The sequence below is a fragment of the Heteronotia binoei genome, chromosome 6, assembly GCF_032191835.1.
Source record: "Heteronotia binoei isolate CCM8104 ecotype False Entrance Well chromosome 6, APGP_CSIRO_Hbin_v1, whole genome shotgun sequence".
Taxonomy (NCBI): Eukaryota; Metazoa; Chordata; class Lepidosauria; order Squamata; family Gekkonidae; genus Heteronotia; species Heteronotia binoei.
Window position 1 is genome coordinate 123854512 of NC_083228.1, and position 20049 is coordinate 123874560.

Sequence of the window (20049 nt, forward strand, 5' to 3'; positions counted from 1 at the left end):
GGCTATAAAAAAGACAAAAAGATCAGACGCAACGACCCTGCTCTATGGGCTTCTGCCTTCAGATGTGAAGTGGCAACCAGGTGGTCTGCAATCTAACACTCTGTGTCACACAGAGGCCAAAAAAACCAGGTGCCCTCAGGAGGTCCATCAGTGGGGCCAGGACACTAGAAGCCCTCCCGCTGTGCCCCCCTCCCAAGCACCAAGAATACAAAGCATCCCTGCCCCAGATAGTGGTGGTGCTATTATTATCTGTTGAGGGAGGAAAATGCATAATGCCAAAATCAACTATGAATTATGTCATGGAGTCCAAAGGTGAACCCCATGACTCCTCAGCCCTGTTGCACACAAAGAACCAAACTTTTTATTTTATTAAAATATAGTGAAGTTTTATTTAATTTTTGCCAAAGCAAAAATTTATTCTATAGGCAACACAAAGCTCTAAAATCATACAGTAGAAAAACAAGAAAACTAGCTTAACTATCTTGAGTCAGATGACACAAACAAAGAGTCAAAGGCCACAGCTTAAACATCCTCTACATTGCTGTCTATTGCAAAGAACCATATCACAGTCCACGCCTTCGGACCTTCAGAATTCAAGCTAGCTTTCTTTTCCAGGTCCTTAGCTCAGTTGTAGTTGTTTGGCCAAGCACCATCAGGTGATGATGACATCAAGTAAGCACACAGCCTTGATGGAACCCTCTAGAAAATTACCTCATCACTCCTGACCTCATCTCTCCCACCTGTGGGCTGCAGGTTCTCATGAGAGCTAATTACCAATTTCAACTTTGGCCCTGAAGATGATAAGGGACATGTAGGCCAAGAGATTAATTAGTAACACCTGCAGGATGGAATAAATCTGTTAGTATTTACATTAAGCCTGAGGTGGTGGGAGACAGGAGTGATTTGCCTCACAAATTTAGCAAAGATTTTAAGTGAATTTGGGTTCTATTCATCACTACCAGGGCTTTTTCTTCTTCTTCTGGAAAAAGGTGCTGGAATTCTCAAGAGGGAAATGAAGGAGAAACACACGGGATTCTTTGAAACAATATTATTTCAATGCACTATGGACTTATCTCTACTTTAAAGCAGTTTCCAAACTGTAGACATGTCACCAACTTCCTCAGTTTTTTGGGGGGTCTTGTTTTTGGTGCATAACACTGAATTATGACCTTGAAGTAACTGTGTTTTAACATAAGTTTGTAGGATCAAATACTATCATGCTCTCCCAGTGCTCTTCATGAACTTTTAGACATTTTGGGGGAATTTTATTTCCACAAAGAGGTTCCAGAACTCTGTTCTGGTATATTCCCCCAGAAAAAAAAGCCTGATCATAACGATATTTATGCAGGTTTGAGAAACAGTAATATGTTCAAGACGTATTATTCGGTCTATAGAAGATATGCTTGAGTATTTATTACACTGAGTCATTTAATGAGGTGGCTGGAGCTATTTCTCATCTTTCAGAGACTGGGAATCAAGTTGAAGCAATCAAAGTTTCAACCTTAGCTCTGTTTCACATCCCACTGGTTTCAGGATTTAGATTTCAATGCGATGATAACCAGAAGTCCACTTTTCATCCAATAAGCTTCCAGCCCATAATGGAACAATTGGTGGATGTTTGGTTTTTTGTGTGATTTTAAGCCTGCTTTTCAATGGTTAAGTTTGCTCGCAAAAGAACACATTGATATCAGAATCTACCACAAATAATTACTAAAATACAATGCATTATTTGGATCCAGGCCATTCAGGCATGCTGGATCATTCTGGATCCAGGCATGATCAAGGGATTCCTGGTTGCTCCCCACCATGGCCTTAGCTGTAGCACTTGAACTGGAGGAAGGGAGACCTCATGTCCAAAATATGCTGTCAGAACTTGTGTCTCATGCGTTGAGCTGCAGGTCTTTTCCACAGCTGATAACGTAGCAAATACTAATCTTACCATCTACAAATTGGTGTTTTAGAAATGGATATTAACTGGGGAGGCTGCTGTTTATTAAGGTGGGATTATTCTTTGTCCAGGGGTGACCTCTCTCTCCCTATGCTTAGTAGGCTGCCCTGGGGCGGTATGACTGCTGTAGACATAAGCACAAGAGGAAGGCACAGATGTGGTAAGAAACCTGCCCCAGATGGATAGATTTGCAGATCCTTGCAGTAACTTCACATCCCCTCAGGAGTCCCTGGTCCTACAAGTTGGGAACCACTGGAGTATTGACTGCTCCTCTGAGTTGCTATTTGACATTGTGGGGTGCAGTGAGAAGAAGATTTAGGAAAGCCTTGGTGCCAGGGCTTTTTTTGTAGCAGGAACTCCTTTGCATATTAGGCCACACCACCTTGATGTAGCCAGTCCTCTTGGAGCTTGCAGTAGGCTCTGTTCTAAGAGCCCTGTAAGCTCATGGAGGATTGGCTACATCAGGGGTTTGTGGCTGAATATGCAAAGGAGTTTCTGCTACAAAAATAGCCCTGCTTGGTGCTATATATAAGGGATGAGAGGATGATCAGCCACAAGGAGGACATTTTTACTGGTGGAATTTATATCCAGTCTTTGCTTCATGGAGTTCAAAGTGCTCTGTGAAGGGTTCCCAGACTGTCTGCACTTGGACCTGCTTAGCTTCTTTAGGTTGTACCATTGCAGTATGCAGTTTCTTATGATTAGTTATGCTTACATGGAGAGCCAATTTAGTGTAGTGGTTAAGCGCACTGGCTGTTATCTGGGAGAACTCCTTCATACACAGCTGCTGGAGTGACCTTGGGCCAGTCACAGTTCTCTCAGAGCTGTTCTGCTCAAGAGCACTTCTCTGAGAGCTCTCTCAGCCCCACCTACCTCACAGGGAAAGGAGTTTGTAAGCTGCTCTGAGACTCCCAAGTGAAAGGCAAGGGTGTAAATCCAATTGCCTCCTCCTGAACATTCAGGTTTAGCTGAAAGTGGCTTGGTTCAGGTATGACTCCAGAACATGGCTTATTGCTACATGAATGAGCTTTGATGGAGCATTGCATAAACCTTGCTTTTCTTTGCACAGTGAGCAAATTTAGCTCAGTTTTGATGGGAAAGAACAGTTTGTTATTACACCTGAACAGGCTTGCAAACTGGCAACTAATTCTTTGGCAGGGGGGGATTGCCTAAGCAAGGCTGGAGCTTTTCCACTCCCCCCCCCCTCTCTGATGGTGGTACATCTGAATGAAGCCTGCACTCACCCAGTGAACTTCGTATCTGAGCAGGGAACTTGAGTTTCCCATAACCCTGTCCAGTGCTCTTGTGACTGCATCACTCCCAGTTGTACTGGAGTTAGTGCAGAGTTAGTGGTTTGATTCCAAAAAGGCAGGGATTCTGCATCTGTACATTCAGGAACTTTTAAAGAGCAAGGCACTGACTAGATTGGCCTTGCAAATGCAGGCCAGAACAGCTATTCTACAGTTAGAGAGTGTTGTGGTTGTGTCACAGGGTGTCTGTTGTGGGGGAGGAAGGTAAAGGAGATTGTGAACCGCTCTGAGACTCTTCGGAGTGGAGGGCAGGATATAAATCCAATATCATCTTCTTCTTGTTACGATTACGTTCTTGCCTGTGCATTGTTGGGTGTTGTACAAGACTCAGTGTCTATTACTGAGAGAGATCAAAGTGATGCAAAAGATCTGTTGCTTGATCAGTGGCCGAGGACCTGCCTACCTTAGGGACCGTCTTTCCCCATATGAACCCCAGAGAGCGCTGAGGTCAGCTGGGAAGAACTTGCTGACTATCCCCAGGCCGAGAGAGGTAAAGCTTCAGAGTACCCGTGATCCGGCTTTCTCTGTTATGGCTCCACGCCTATGGAACCAGCTTCCGGAGGATCTGCGGGAATTTGAACAGTTCCGCAGGGCCTGCAAGACCACCCTGTTCCGATTGGCCTTCACCGATTAAGGGAAACTGCTAGTGAAACCTATACAATAGCACCAGTATATTAATTTTAATTATTTTATTGATTTTAGAGTTTTAGTAGAATTTTAATTAATGTGTTAATTAGTTATGTTCAAATACCTTGTAAAACTAATGTATTGAATATGTTGTTAGCCGCCCTGAGCCTGCTTCGGTGGGGAGGGCGGGATACAAATAAAAATTGATTGATTGAGTGCTGGCTGTTTTCTCATGAAGGTAAAAACTCAGTGCTGCTGACATTGAGTACTGATGAACACGTGTGCGCATGTTGGTGAATTCATCCTGACTCCTTTCTGTTGAAAGGATCACCGGTGCAGAGTTGGAACATGAGTGCCCTTTTCCCTGTGGTATTAAGACCTTTTAGGCCAAGCAGAATTAGCACAAGACACAACGGCCTTTGGTTTTTCTGGTTTAAATTTCTGTCTTTAAATTTGGAAGCTGCAATACTTTAAATATGCAGATTGGTTGTTAAGAAATTCATGCAGTGGCACTGTATCTTGGTGGCTTTATTGATGGGAAGAGAAAGCAATATAAACTGCATTGCCAACAATGCATACAAAGTAGCCTTAAAGAAAAAGAACAAAGCTGTTTCTAAACATATTGGTAGGCATTACGGATGAAGAAAAGGCAGCTCCTGCTGCCTTCTCGCTCTGAATCATAGAACATGGGTCACCTGCATAGGAATTTCACACATCTCTGTGTGTTAAGTACTGTCAAGTTGCTTAGATCTATGGTGACCCTGTGAATTAATGACCTCCAAAATGCCCTAAGGTTAACAGCCCCACATATCCCAAATTTTAATGCTCCTGCTCCCAATTTTCACTCAGCCTTCATTTAATCGAATTCAGTTTGCTTGATGATATGCACTGCATGTAGATTGAAAAGAGAGGGAGATAAAATGCCCAGTGCTGGTATTCATCAAACTGAAACAAGTATTCTGATTATATAATCCTCCCTCTGAGTTGTAGTAAATTGTGGCTAATAAAATGATGACAAAACCTACTGAAATCTCAGTTTGATGCCGGCAGCAACAACAACAGCAGCAACAAATCTCCCAATCTGGACCATTTGTATTTAGATCTCCAAACTGATCAGGATCTGATCAAACACTGATTTACAATCCATGGTTTGTTCGTTACATCTGAACTTGAGTTTTCCCTTGCTCTGTCTTGAAGAGGGGCTGACCACAGATGATGTTTCGAGAGTGCAGGTTCTACTTACACCAAGTATACCCAATGCAAGAGGCTTCTCTCTCTTTCCTTCTGCGAAGCAAGCCTGTTAGGCTTATTTTTAAAATCTTATTGCGGCAGGCCCAAAAGTGTACTTTCAAGTGCTCCCTGTTTTATACCAAGTAGATGATCAGTCCACCTAGTCCCATACCATCTGCTTTTCCAGTGGCTTCTCAGTGTCCCAGCAGAGACCTTTATCAGCTCTGCTACCTGACATAATTTTTAACAGGAGATGCCAAGCTTTCTGGATGCAAAACATGCACTCAGTCACAGAGCTTAAGCCCATCATCCTGGTAACGGCTGTATCCCTCATCTTCTTGACCTCGGTCAGCTGCTCATATTGCATTGGTTCCAAAGATCTTTTTATTGCTTCCTCTAGCATCAGATGTCTTTTAAACTTCCTGATGTCTACTGAGCTGGATGTTACTCAGAACAATCCCAAGGTTAGCCAATGAAAACAACAAAAAGGCCCACCAGAGGGGAAAATAGCAGAAGTCTACGCAAGAGAAGAGAAAATACATAATAGTATAATTATATTTTTGAACTTCTAATCCTGAGCAGAAGAATGGGCCCTGTAGTTTCTGTGAAGGAAGCAATAAAAGATGTATGGGTTGGATCCAACCAACACTTGCGCAGGTGGAAAAGGAAGGAGGGGGTCCCCTTTGACCCTTAAAAAGGTTGTGTTGGAGATTACTGGACCAGCATAGACAAAAACCACATGCAGCTGGAGTTGTTATAGGGAGCAAGACTGAGTGCAAGCAAGCTTCCTTGAGCTCATAATGGATTTCAGCTTAGACTGAAGTTTTTGTGAATCAGTTGACTTTGCATTTTTAAGAGCTGTAGTCCAAGCTCCTGGAACACTATGGCATACTTGATGTGTTGAGCCTAGGTTTCCCTCTAAATTTCCATTTCCCCCCCCCCAACAAATCCAACTTACTTGCCTTGTTAATGAGCTGCTATGCAGTGGTGAGATGAGGCAACTGTCTCTATGCATTTTTCCATCTTACCTTCTAGTGCAGGGGTGGCTAACGGTAGCTCTCCAGATGTTTTTTGCCTACAACTCCCATCAGCCCCAGCCATTGGCCATGCCGACTGGGGCTGATGGGAGTTGTAGGCAAAAAACATCTGGAGAGCTACCGTTAGCCACCCCTGTCTAGTGCAATGCTCAGTAGGGAGAACGTAATGCTATTTCTCAGTTATATTAGAAGGAAATTTCTGTGCACTGACCTGACTTTCCATTAAGTTCTTAGAGTTCTGACTTCTGACCTATACAAAATTATGTACTATGATTTGGCTATACCAGGGGTGGCCAAACTTGCTTAGCATAAGAGCCACACAGAATAAACATCACATGTTTGATAGTCACAAGATATGAACGACAGATGCTTGATAGCCACAAGTCACGAACATCAGATATTTGAGAGCCACAAGATGGATGGAAGGAAGGAAGACAAATAGATGGGAGGAAAGGTGGAAAGAAAGCAACTTTAACCTTAAAAGCACTGTCCAAGCTGCCAGCTGGCTTGGCTTGGAGAAGTGATTTAAGCAGACAAATGCCTTCTCCAAGCCCACCAATGGGATGATGGGAGCTTCGAGAGCCACACTATATGTATGCAAGAGCTGCATGTGGCTCCTGAGCTGCAGTTTGGCCACCCCTGGGCTATTCCATTAGTTTACCCAATTGTATGTTGTTTTCTGACCTTAAGACTTTCCCTACTTCAAAACGGCGTAAAGTCTGCCTGCAAGGAAATATAGGTTGTCTGCTCCCTTAGATAGTGAGAAGCAGTATGCACTCCATATTTTGATGCACAATATGTATTTGCACTGTAAGCTGTAGGTTTTTCTGTAGTACCACATCATTTCCCCCTTCTTCCCATGCTAGCGTACAGTTGGGACAACTTCCCTTCGCTTTTCTGCAGTCCTGGTGACAACCATATTGTGCTTACATGGCTACATACTGGACAGCATGAAAACTGGGCATGTAAACCCTTGACCTTTCCCTTCCAGCAGTTTTCCAATAAGCTTTTGCTAAACAGCAGTAGAGTTCCTCCTCACTTTAAAACCATGGTTTCAATTCTCGATTTTTGGTACCAATCTTAAAACCCTGGTTTAGGTGTTTAGACATAAGACTTAACCATGCTTGTGCCTTCACAAAGCCTCAGTTCAATGTAAATGCGAAGACTGTACATTGCTTCTTGGAGACATTCAGGCTTCGAAGAGGGCGTTCATTCACTGTAGATAGTTTCCAAGTGGGCAGCTGTGTTGGTCTGAAGCAGTAGAACAAAGTGGGAGTCAACTTGCACCTTTAAGACCAACAAAGTTTTATTCAGAATGTAAGCTTTCATATGCATGCATACTTCTTCAGACGAGGGGATAGGGTACAGTGAGTGCTTCTGTTACATAGCATTGCTATCACTATAAAATTTCTGCTGAACACTCATTCTAATATATTAAAATGTATTAACCTTAGTGTGCTATAAGTGAGTCTCTTTACCCATGGTAGAGAAAGGTGAACTAAATAAAGTAAATAAATAACTTTGAAGACGGTGGTGGAGAAGAGAGGAGATTCTTGCACTCATTAAGTGTGTGAAGGAAAAGAAGGTTTGCTTTTACTTTGTGCTAATGAACATGACCAAATATGGCCTTTAAAGCCCTATATGGCCGAGGACCTGTCTGTCTAAGGGACCGCCTTTCCCCATATATACCCCGGAGTGCACTGCATTCAGGAGGTCAAAATCTGTTATCCATCCCTGGACCAAGGGAGACCAGACTAAGCTCTACACAGGCTAGGGCCTTCTCAGTAGCAGCACCGATGTTATGGAATGCTCTCCCAGAGTCCATGAGAGCCCTGCAGGACCTCTCCCAATTCATTAGGGCCTGTAAAACTGAACTTTTCTAACAGGCCTACAACTAATGTGGGAGGAGGCTGCCACTGCTATGTCGCTGAACAATATATCTGTAAGACTGCTAATACAGTAATGAAGGAATAGAGATATTGATAAACCACCTGTGTTATAAAATCTTTTCTATAGCACCTAATATTTAGTTTTAAATTGTTTATGTTTTATTTGTTTATATTGTAACTTAAATTTTTTTTTGTCATGACTGTTGGCCACCCAGAGTCCTCTTGCAGAGTGGGCGGCATATCTAAAGTAAATAAAAATAAATAAAATAAAATAGCCTATTGGAGAATAAAATGGGGATATGGCAGTCTCTATAGTGCATTCTTCCTTTCTTAACTGAGCATATGAAGCACTGTAATGTTGTTTTGCCTTGACTTAGATGGCCCAGGCTAGCCTGTCTTCAGAAGTTAAGCAGAGTTGGCCCTGGTCAGTAGTTGGATGCATGATCACCAAGGAAGTCTATGCAGAGGAAGGAAATGGCAAACCATCTCTGATCGTCCCTTGCCTTGAAAACCCTATGGTGTCACCATAAGTTGGCTGTGACTTTTCAGCACTTTCTACTGCCAGAATTGTTTTAATTCAAGAATTGATGGTCCCCAGAGATAGCCTAGTTTGCTGCAGAATTCTAGCTATATTTTCTAGGGTTAAAACATTACAAACCAAGTAGAACTTCCAAAAGAGGTGTCCATAAGCATAGCGAAGTGACGTAGGAAATGTCATAGTCTATACCCCCATTTGTAAGAAGGCTGAAGTCCTCTTTCATCATTGATCTGTAGTCTGTTTGGAGCCAGTTTCGTGTAGCGGTTAAATGGTATTGGTTTTATGTGTGTCCTCTCCCCATTAGGATGCTTATAAATGCATTTTGCAATGACTATATTTTCTGAACTGTCTTTGGGGGTGGTCTTATATAGAGCTCCTCAGTAATCTGACATGATTACAGAGATGCATTTGGCAATGTGGAATAGTAAGTAAATCACAGAAGTCGGGATAGTTAGCTGAGTAAGATTTTCAGAGGTTGTGGCTTCACAGTGGTTGTGCTAACCAGGGGCGGGTGTGGGGCGGGTTCGGGGAGCAGAATAGATTATGCAGAGTAAGAACATGCAGATTTACTCGGTGTGCAGGGAACAGAATCCAGTATTTAATTCTGCAGATTTTTAAAAAGAAAGTTTATTTTAGCATGAAAATTCTGCTTAGGTGATCAAAGAGGGGGGGGGGACCCAACCCAAATGCCATAGAATCTCTTAAAGGGAAGATTAGTTACAAGGAAGATCGGTGTGGATACAGCTCTTTAATTTCCTTCTGTTGATACAGCATTCTTTTCAGATGAACACTGTACCTTTCTGGGGCTAATTACAGCTTTTAGAAACAATGAATTCACTTTAAAGGGGTGGGGGGAGGAGACCAAAGTGAGAAAACCATCTCTTCAGATCATTCACCCCCTAGAAAAGTGATCTCAGGTCCCAAAGAAATTCCAGGATTGGGGTGTGTGCGGGAAGAGAAATGGTTTGAAAAGAACTTGAGAAATAAACCATTGGAGCAAAAGCTTTTGCTTACAACTAAGATGTTCTCAGTTGCAGTGTATAAACAAGAGCAGGCCCAATGTGCCTGGACGTTATTTGTCCCAGATGGAGTTCTAAAGTTGGCTCCTTTCATGGAGCTGATGTCATGGTGTACCAGTAATGCTCTGAAGTTGAGGCACGTGTAGCATCCATTTTATTCCTGTGTGATTGGTGTGGGAGGGGAAGGCTTCGGGGTGGTGTTGGCTGGAAAATGTGTTTCACGGCCTCCCCACCCCCCCTTTGCTGCCGTTGTGGAGAATAGTGTCATGAATGTAGGGGCTGTTGCCAAGGAAGCAGTAGAGCTTAATTGCTAGTTCTAGTCTTTTCTATGTACCTCTAACAGGAGTAGGCCAAGAGCTCCTTGGTAGTTAACTGTGTAAACAGGTAGCAGAAGAGGAGGATTTGTCTTCAAGCAAGAGGGGGAAAAAATTCCTGCTTTCACAGGTCTTTTTTTGAGTATGTTGTGTTTTTTTTTCAGGAGCCCCATTCCCAACTTATTTATCAAACTAAAATTACAGAAATTGTCTCCTGCCTCAGCAGGTGCAGTATTTCGTGTGAGTACCCTAGTATCAAAGCTGGGCCACAGAACTATGAATAGCTGCACTCAGACTGAGGCCTAGCATGTCTGAGGTGTGTCGCTGAAGCTGTTGAAAGAGGAAGGCTCTTTCAGGAAGGCAGGAAATGGGCTGTTGGATTGACTAGTCAGAAAGCAGAGCCTGGCTGATCCTGAGGTTTCATACTGCCAACCCAGAAGCCCACGGAAGGTCTACGAACATCTCTGCTGACATTTATGGAAATATTATTTTCTACAAATGTTGCTCTGTGCTCTATGCATGTTACTCAGGGGTCGTTTTGTAGAAAAATAGGTGGCAGAGCTCATTACCATAACTCATTAGCTGCTCCCCCCCCCCTAGTCAAAAGCAACCTGATGCAAGATAGGAGAGCCTGAGGTGAGCGGGGCCTGCCTAAGCAGGCCTTGCTCACCTGGGGCTCTCCTGGGCGGCCCCCCCTCCCCCAGTCAAAAAGCCAGCAAGCCACCAACCGCCCAAAATCACATAAGAAGTGGAGAAAGAGTGGTTCGGGCTTCTCCAGGGGTTAATGAGGGCTGCTGGGGGTGTGGCAAAGCTCCTGGTGGCTGGCTGGCTGGCTGCCTGCTCTCCTAATCCAGGGATTGTTGTGCAGCTGCACCTACTATTCAATGGACAAGGTAGGTGGGGAGGAAGAGGGGAAAACCCTCAGAAAGGTTCAGGAGCTGCACTCCTTTGAGCTCCTGCTGAATCTGAGGCCTGGTGTTACTCAGAGTGTTGATAGGGGTGCACCAGCTGCAGGCTTCAAAGGGACTCAGTATGTTGAGTTCAGGTATGTTGAGTTCAGGCCCCTTGAATAAAGCCCTGTATGGCTGTGCTATCAGAAGGACCTTAAGTCCAGGCCTTATTCACATGATCAGTTCACTTGATACTAAATAAATGATTGATTTGAACACAGCAGAATCAGATTCCTTCTACTCAGAAGGTGCCATACTTCGGACAGTACAGAAACGTGTAATTTAATTGTGCGATCAGCTTATGGTTCTCTCAAGTCACTGTGGCTCACAGGAACAGAATGACTGCCTACACCTTGAGTATTTTATGGGCATGTTATACACAGAGTGCAAGATTATTTGCATGCCTTTGAAATTGGTTTGGAAGCTTCATTTGGCACATAATGCAGCAGTGAAACACCTGTCAGTCACTTGAAAGAAGATCACTCCAGTGTTGCATCAATTGTTCTGGTTACCTATTTGCTTCCAGGCTGAATTAAAAGTGCTGATATTTACCGTTGAAGATTTTTAAGCCCAGGGCCCTCAGATTCATTGAACCCTGTATCTCTTAATTGTTTTCCTATGTACCATTTACATTTCTTAGAAAGCCTTCTCCTTATGGTAACTTCTCTTCAGACTTTGTGCACAGTAGCAACTAGGTTGTGGGGTTTCTCTGGTATTTTCAGTCCTCTGGAATGGCGTACCAGAGTGAGTACAGAGGGCACCTTCACTGGCTGCAGGTAGGAAGGCATGGTAGGCAATTTACTTTTATGTTTATTTCTGTGGGGTTACCATATTTTGAAAAGGAAAAAAAGGGGGATGTATTTCCTTGAGAGTCCCTTGGACTGCAAGAAGATCAAATCAGTCAGTGCTAAGGGAAATCAATCCTGACTGTTCCCTGGAAGGTCAGATGCTGAAACTGAAGCTCAAATACTTTGGCCACCGAATGAGAAGGGAGCACTCACTGGAGAAGATCCTGATACTGGGAAAGACAGAAGGCAAAAGAAGAAGGGGACGGCAAAAGATGAGATGGCTCGACAGGGTTACTGATGTAACTAACACAAATTTGAGCAGGATGGTGGAAGACAGGAGGGCCTGGCGTGACTTGGTCCATGGGGTCACAAAGAGTCGGACTCAACTGTGTGACTGAACAACAAAAATTTCCTGAATACTTCAAACAAGTGATCACTATGACAGATCTCATTTTGATTACCCCTACTATTTAAGCTGTGATAATTGCCGCAAACGAGGAACATTCCTAACCTTCCAAACAAAAAAGGGGACATTTTTATTAGGTTTAAAAAAAAAAAAGAGCCCTAAAGAGGATGGACACACAAAAAAGAGGACATGTCATCTAAAAAAAAAAAAAAGACATCTGGGGCGCATTCAGATTACACTAAATAATGTGTTTTGCAACTGGGTTTTTACTGTGTATGAATAGCAAAAATCCAGTTGCAAAACACATTATTTAGTGTAGTGTGAATGCATCCCTGTAACCCTAATCTTGGAGTTTTGTAACTTGCTGCATGCTGCTGCATTGTTACTGCTGTGAGTCCAAGGAAATAAACTGGGGTATGAATGTTCTAAATAAGTAGTTAAATAAATTGGTACAAACCAACCATTTTAAAATGCTGTAAAAAGGCATGTAAGTTGTTCTTCCTGATGTTGGATCTCAGGTGACCTATTTGCACATGTAAATCACTGGAGGGTCTGCCCTTCATGCCTGTCATTAATCTTTGGAACACTGGCCCAGACATATGGTGCCACTGATAAATCTTTCTAAAGCTTGGGTTTCCTGATGGTTCAAGCCTCAGGGGGCTGGTTCAGATGTGCAAGTTGATCAGCAAATGTCTGCAACCACAAGTTGTATTCCTTTGAGATGTAGAAGTTTTATCCCTCTTCACTTTAAGTGCAAAGATTTGGATGGAGTCAGTCCACACTTTCCACAGGCAGTCGTAAAGTTTATCAGCTGATATGTATGCCTATATGAGAAAAGGAAAGGGAAGGTCCCCTGTGTAAGCACCAGTCGTTTCCAACTCTGGGGTGACGTTGCTTTCGCAACGTTTTCACGGCAGACTTTTTACGGAGTGGTTTGCCATTGCCTTCCCCAGTCATCTACGCTTTCCCCTCAGCAAACTGGGTACTCATTTTACCGACCTTGGAAGGATGGAAGGCTGAGTCAACCTCAAGCTGGCTACTTGAAAACCCAGCTTCCACCGGGGATCGAACTCAGGTCGTGAGCAGAGATTAGGACTGTAGTACTGCAGCTTTACCACTCTGCGCCACGGGGCTCAGGGTCATTTGAATTTTTACTGTTTACCCACCAATGTATTCAGGGTATTGGGTGTGGGTCTCTTAAAGGTGTTTGGCCTGTAAATGCTTTCAATGAGAGCTTTTAAAGTACTGTTTGTAACAGCAATAGTTATCTAGTTGCTGTTTTATTGCTGATTTTCCTGTTTTACTGGTGATTGGCTGTTGAGCTCGGAAGCAGCCTGGTTGGATATAAATTTTTAAAATATGAGGGGAAAGTGATCGTGACAATATCTTGCTCAAAGGAAAGGAAAACAGAGACCTGATAGAGGAGTCCCACTTTTATTTAACACCAGCATAGTTGATCTCTAACACTGCAAAGATATTTTTGGAAGACTTCACTCCCCAGTGCTGTGATCCAAACATTTCTCTCACTGAACAAAATACTCCATGTTCCCTTAAAAAAAAAAAAAAAACTGGGAGAGGGGGTATGGATGCTATTGCTCAATAAATTGCTTCCAAGCAAGCCTTGACAAAAACCTGTATTTATTCATTGCTCCTATTTACCATAGGATTAACTGCTCCTGTATACTTTTGCAAAACCAGAAGCTACTGAGAAACGGAGAGCACATTTGCTTCTTTTGGAAGAGGGGAGAAAGAAATACTTCTACATTCCTTCTTCTCACAGAGCACTCTCTGTAGCTTTCAGCAAGTAGCCATGCAGAATTAGTGGAATGTTAGGAAGGTTCACTGCCCATCCTTGCACTGTCACACAGCAGGCTTCCTTGGGAGGTGGTGGGCTCTCCTTCTTTGGAGGTTTTTACCATCTGCCAGCAATTCTGATTCTGGGAACGTAGGAGGCAAATCATAGAATCATAGAGTTGGAAGGGACCTCTAGGGTCATCTAGTCCAACCCCCTGCACAATGCAGGAAACTCACAAATACCTCCCCCTAAATTCACAGGATCTTCATCGCTGTCAGATGGCCACCTAGCCTCTGTTTAAAAACCTCCAAGGAAGGAGAGCCCACCACCTCCCGAGGAAGCCTGTTTCACTGCGGAACCACTCTAACGGTCAGGAAGTTCTTCCTAATATTGAGCCGGAAACTCTTTTGATTTAATTTCAACAAATTGGTTCTGGTCCTGCTTTCCAAAGCCACAGAAAACAATTCCACATCATCCTCTATATGACAGCTCTTCAAGTACTTGAAGATGGTGATCATATCACCTCTCAGCCGCTCCTCTCCAGGCTAAACATCCCCAGCTCCTTCAACCTTTCCTCATAGGACTTGGTCTCCAGTCTCCTCACCATCTTCGTCGCCCTCCTCCAGACCCATTTCATCTTGTCTATATCCTTCTTAAAATGTGGTGCCCAAAACTGAACACAGTACTCCAAGTGAGGTCTTACCAGAGCAGAGTAAAGCAATATCATCACATCACGTGATCTGGACACTATACTTCTGTTGATACAGCCCAAAATTGCATTTGCCTTTTTAGCCACCACATCACACTGTTGACTCATGTTCAGTGTATGATCCACTAAGACCCCTAGATCTTTTTCACACATACTACAGCTCCAACTACCGGGGGATAACCCTGCTCTCCATCGCAGGCAAAATCCTTGCCAGAATACTCCTGAACAGACTGGTGCCCACCATTGCAGAAGAACTCCTCCCAGAGAGCCAGTGCGGCTTCAGAGCTAACAGGAGCACCACCGACATGGTATTTGTTCTCAGGCAGCTCCAAGAGAAATGCAGGGAACAGAACAAGGCTCTGTATGTGACTTTTGTCGACCTTACCAAAGCTTTCGATACCGTTAGCAGGAAAGGCCTGTGGCAAATCTTGTAACGTTTAGGATGTCCCCCAAGGTTCCTCAGCATGATCATCCAGCTACACGAAGACCAGCGAGGCCAAGTCAGACACTGCAACGACCTCTCGGAGCCCTTCCCAATAGGCACAGGTGTAAAGCAAGGCTGCGTTCTCGCGCCAACTCTCTTTACGATCTTCTTTAGCATGATGCTTCAAAGAGCCGCAGTAGATCTAGATGATGACGATGGTGTATACATCCGCTATCGCACCGATGGCAGCCTGTTCAACCTGAGGCGACTAAAGGCACACTCCAAGACAATGGAAAAACTCATCCGAGAGCTACTGTTTGCTGATGATGCTGCACTCGTCTCCCACTCAGTATCAGCTCTGCAGCATATGACGTCCTGCTTTGCAGAGGCTGCCAAGCTATTCGGCCTAGAAGTTAGTCTGAAGAAGACAGAAGTTCTCCACCAGCCTGCACCCCAGGAAGATTATCACCCCCCCTGCATCACTGTGGGTGAATCAGTTCTGAAGACAGTCCAGCAGTTCAGCTACCTGGGGTGCATCATCTCCTCAGATGCCAAGATCGACAAGGAGATTGACAACAGGCTGGCAAAGGGAAACCGTGCATTTGGCCGACTGCACAAAAGAGTGTGGAGCAACAAGCATCTGAAAAAAGGCACAAAGATCAATGTTTACAAAGCGGTTGTGATGACAACCCTCATCTACGGCTCCGAATCGTGGGTTTTATACCGTCATCACCTGCGACTCCTCGAGCACTTTCATCAGCGCTGCCTTCGCACCATCCTCAACATCCACTGGAGTGACTTTGTGACCAACACTGAAGTCCTCAAGCGGGCGGAGGTTACCAGCATTGAGGCACTGCTGTTGAAGACGCAGCTGCGCTGGGCAGGGCATATTTCTAGGATGGAAAACCACCGCCTTCCCAAGATTGCCCTGTATGGCGAACTCTCCACCGGTCATCGAAATAGAGGGGCACCAAAGAAGAGGTACAAGGACTCCTTGAAGAAATCCCTTAGCACCTGTCACATCAACCATCATCAGTGGTCTGACCTAGCCTCAGATCGCAAAGCATGGAGGCACACCATCCACCAGGCTGTCTCTTCCTTTGAGAACGCACGCATAGCTGGTCTTGAGGACAAAAGGAGATTGAGGAAGAATCGCACTGCTACAGGACCAACCCTAAATCAGACTTTTCCCTGCAGCCGCTGTGGCCGGACCTGCCTGTCCCACATTGGTCTTGTCAGCCACCAGCGAGCCTGCAGCAAACGTGGACTATTGCACCCTTCTTAAATCTTCGTTCGCGAAGCCAAGCCGAGAGAGACAGCTAAGACAAGTCTCCCCCATCCTATAACCATGCATTGGATTTTTCCTACCTAAATGCAGAGCTTTACATTTATCCCCGTTAAAATTCATTTTATTGATTTTAGCCCAGTTTTCCAGCCTGCCAAGGTCATCCTGTTTCTGTTCTCTTCTGTGTTTGCAACCCCTCCCAATTTAGTATCATCTGCAAATTTAATAAGCATTCCCTCTATTCCTTCATCCAAATCATTGATCAAAATGTTGAACAAAACAGGTCCCAGGACAGATCCTTGAGGCACTCCACTAGTCACTCCTCTCCAAGAGGATGAGGAACCATTCACAAGTACTTTTTGGGTGCGATCTGTCAACCAGTTACAGATCCACCTAACGGTAACAGGATCCAAACCACATTTTACCAACTTGTCAACAAGGATAGTATGTGGAACCTTATCAAAAGCCTTACTGAAATCAAGTTAAACGAAGTCTACAGCATTCCCCTGATCCAGTAAGGTAGTCACTTTCTCAAAAAAAGAGATCAGGTTAGTCTGACATGACTTGTTCTTGAGAAAACCATGCTGGCTCTTAGTAATCACATCCATTCTTTCTAAATGTTCCAGGACCGACTGTTTGATTATTTGTTCTAAAACTTTTCCAGGTATAGACGTCAAGCTGACGGGTCGGTAGCTACCTTGATCATCTTTTTTCCTCTTCTTGAAGATGGGGACAACATTCACCCGCCTCCAATCTTCCGGCACCTCTCCGAAATCATGGGAAGGAAGGCAGGAAGGGTTGCATCAGTGCTTAGTTCTCCTGGCCTTTTCTTAACATGCCCAGGGAAATGCTAATGTCCAGTTTGGAGTTAGGAAGCAATTTTTCTCCAGGCCAGTTTGGCCAGGGATCCTGGAGGCAGGTTTTTTGCCATCTTCTGGGTGTGGGTCACTGGGTATGTGTGTGTGGTGGGGGGGGGGAAGCGGTATTTGTGAATTTCCTGCATTGTGCAGGGGTTGGATTAGATGACCCTGGAGGTCCATTCCAACTCTATGATTCATAACCATTGCCCCCATGTGCTCTACCTGAATGATGGTGGCAGCGGCAGCAGGGGACTCTAAACATTTTGAACATATGAAGCTGCCTTATACTGAATCAGACCTTTGGTCCATCGAAGTCAGTATTGTCTTCTCAGACTGGCAGCGGCTCTCCAGGGTCTCAAGCTGAGGTTTTTCACACCTATTTGCCTGGACCCTTTTTTTGGAGATGGCAGGGATTGAACCTGGGACCTTCTGCTTCCCAAGCAGATGCTCTACCACTGAGCCACCGTCCCTTCCCTATTTTGCTTTTTCTTCCCAGCCAGCAGTATGACACTGCTGGTGCTTGGTCTTTACCACTACTGTTTGCAGCTATTGGAGTTCTCTTGTTCAAGGAAGTGGATGAGGCCAGTGGACACCTCGAGGTGGGTTACTAAGCAAGTGTCATCACTCTTTCATCATATCTGAAGTAGCATACCTCCATATCTGAAGGCAGTGTATCTCTGAGCAATAATTGCGGAGGGTGGTAGTAGGGGCAGGTGGCAGCAATGCTTAAAGTTCTGGTTTTACATGATGCTGATCTATTCCTGCAAGCAGCTCTGAAAGTTTTTTCCAAGCCTTTCCCCAACCCTGTTCAGGTGGTCTCTTAGAAGTTATTGCGTTATAAGAATTTTTTGCAGTTTCCAGTGCAAAGTCAGTCCCAATCAAGTGATGGGATAGACTGAAACTTGAGTCAGGGTCTTTTTTGTTGTTGTGGCTCTGTAGAGTTAAGTACATGCTGAGATCTCACCTTGTAGGCCATGTACAGGCAGTTACAAACTGTCAAAGTGTATAGATGGGACTCTCTGTCTGGGGCAGTGATGCTCTGTATTCTGGATGCTTGTGGGGGACCACAGTGGGAGGGCTTCTAGTGTCATGGCCCTACTAGTGGACCCCCTGATGGCACCTGGGGTTTTTTTTGGCCACTATGTGACACAGAGTGTTGGACTAGATTGGCCACTAGCCTTATCCAACATGGCTTCTCTTATGTTCTTAAAGGTGCCTTGGGGAATCTGTGAACGGTTTCATATCAATGGAGTGGGTCCCAGATTGCTAAACTTACAAGCTGCTGACATAAAAGAAACTGATTGGGAATGCCAGTAACAAAAATTGGTATATCGTGAACACACAACAAACAAAAAAGGGGGGCATATTTGTACAACCCTAGAGACAAGGTGCCCTGCTCTGGATGTCCCAGGCTGCCTTGATCTTATCAGATCTTGGAAGCCAAGCTAGTGTGGCCTTGGTTCATACTGTATGGGAAGCTAACAAGGAAGTCCAGGGTTGCTGTGTGGAGGACGGTGGTGGCAAATCACCTCTGTTCATCTTTTGCCTCGAAACTCTCATGAGGGGGTTGCTGTAAGTCAGCTGCAACCTGAGGGGGGACATGGGGGAGAGATGCATTTAGGATTTATTGTCTCTTTCCATCTGAGGTGGGGTATAAGCAAAGCAAGGATTGAGTTTGAGACAGAAGAAGATCCTCATAAATTAGGAGCGCAAGAGCAGATGAATAAGGATCTGAGTAATGAAGGAGCACTGGTGTGAAAGGCTGAAGGATTCTGAATTCAAGGAGTGTAGTGTGGGTGGGTGTTATAGTAATGGAGTACCCCGACTTGAATGGCTCAGGCTAACCTGATTTGATTAGATTTAGAAAGCTGGTTCACACTTGGATGGGGTTGCTACACAATGGCAAACCACCTCTGTTCGTCTTATACCTTGAAAACCCCATGAGGGGTCCCCATATGTTGGGGACTGCATTTGCAGTCCCAGTGATGGAACAGTAATGTTACTCTTGGCCACTGTGTTAACTTGCCCAGGGAGGGAGTTGTTGGCTGCGATGCAGAGCCATCAGGGTAGATAGTTGGAGGATGGCATTGCAGCCAGAATCCCACCAGATGTGCATTGAGCTGCTGCTTCTGGCTTGGTCACTGAGCTGCTTCTTTGACCTCCCATGCTTGTGCGTCTGCTTGCCATTTCCCCATTTTATCTTGAATGCATTCTTGAAAAACGTGTGTGCTCAACTCAAAAGATAGGCAGACTGTAGAATACAGTGCTTTGTAGCTTAATATTTTCAAAGTTTGCCAGTCCCCAGTTGGGGGCAGGGGATCTCCAGGTTTGGAGGCCATTCCCTTACTTCAAAGTTATCAGAAAGCAGGGAGAGGTTGAATGTCCACTGGGCACTCCATTATACCCTATGGAGACTGGTCGATGTTGGGTATAATTGAGAATCAATCTGTAGGTATCTGGGACTCTGTGGGGGGCTATTTTTTATGGTAGAGGCACCAAATTTTCTGCATAGCATCTGATGCTTCTCCAGAAATGACGCAAGTTTCAAAAAAGATTGGATGAGCAGGTTCAATTCTATGAGCCCTAAAAGAAGGTGCCCCCATCTTTCATTGTTTCCAATGAAATGAAGACTTTTAAAATGAACACAGTGTCTTTAAATGTGATGGCCAGAGCTCCCTTCAAAGTTCAGTCATGCTTGTCATAGCCTTGCACCCCCTAAGTCCCCAGATATTTTCTGAGTCAGACCTGGCAACTCTATGTTCTCCTAGCCTTAGAGATTAGCAGTGCTGCAGAAGGCTTTCATAATATAAATAGGTTGGCTCCAAAGGCACTTTTCCTCACAGAGGGGGTATATTCTACAACTTGAAGATTTCATAAGAAAAGTGAAACTTAATCCAGAGATGACATGATCTTGTGATTC

The 20049-nt window shown here is 44.5% G+C and overlaps 1 protein-coding gene across 2 annotated transcripts in view; it reads left to right on the forward strand.

Moving 5' to 3' along the window:
- The window catches only part of FNDC3B (fibronectin type III domain containing 3B), a 387437-nt gene that overhangs the window by 104859 nt on the left and 262529 nt on the right, over positions 1 to 20049 (forward strand). The window lies entirely within an intron of this gene.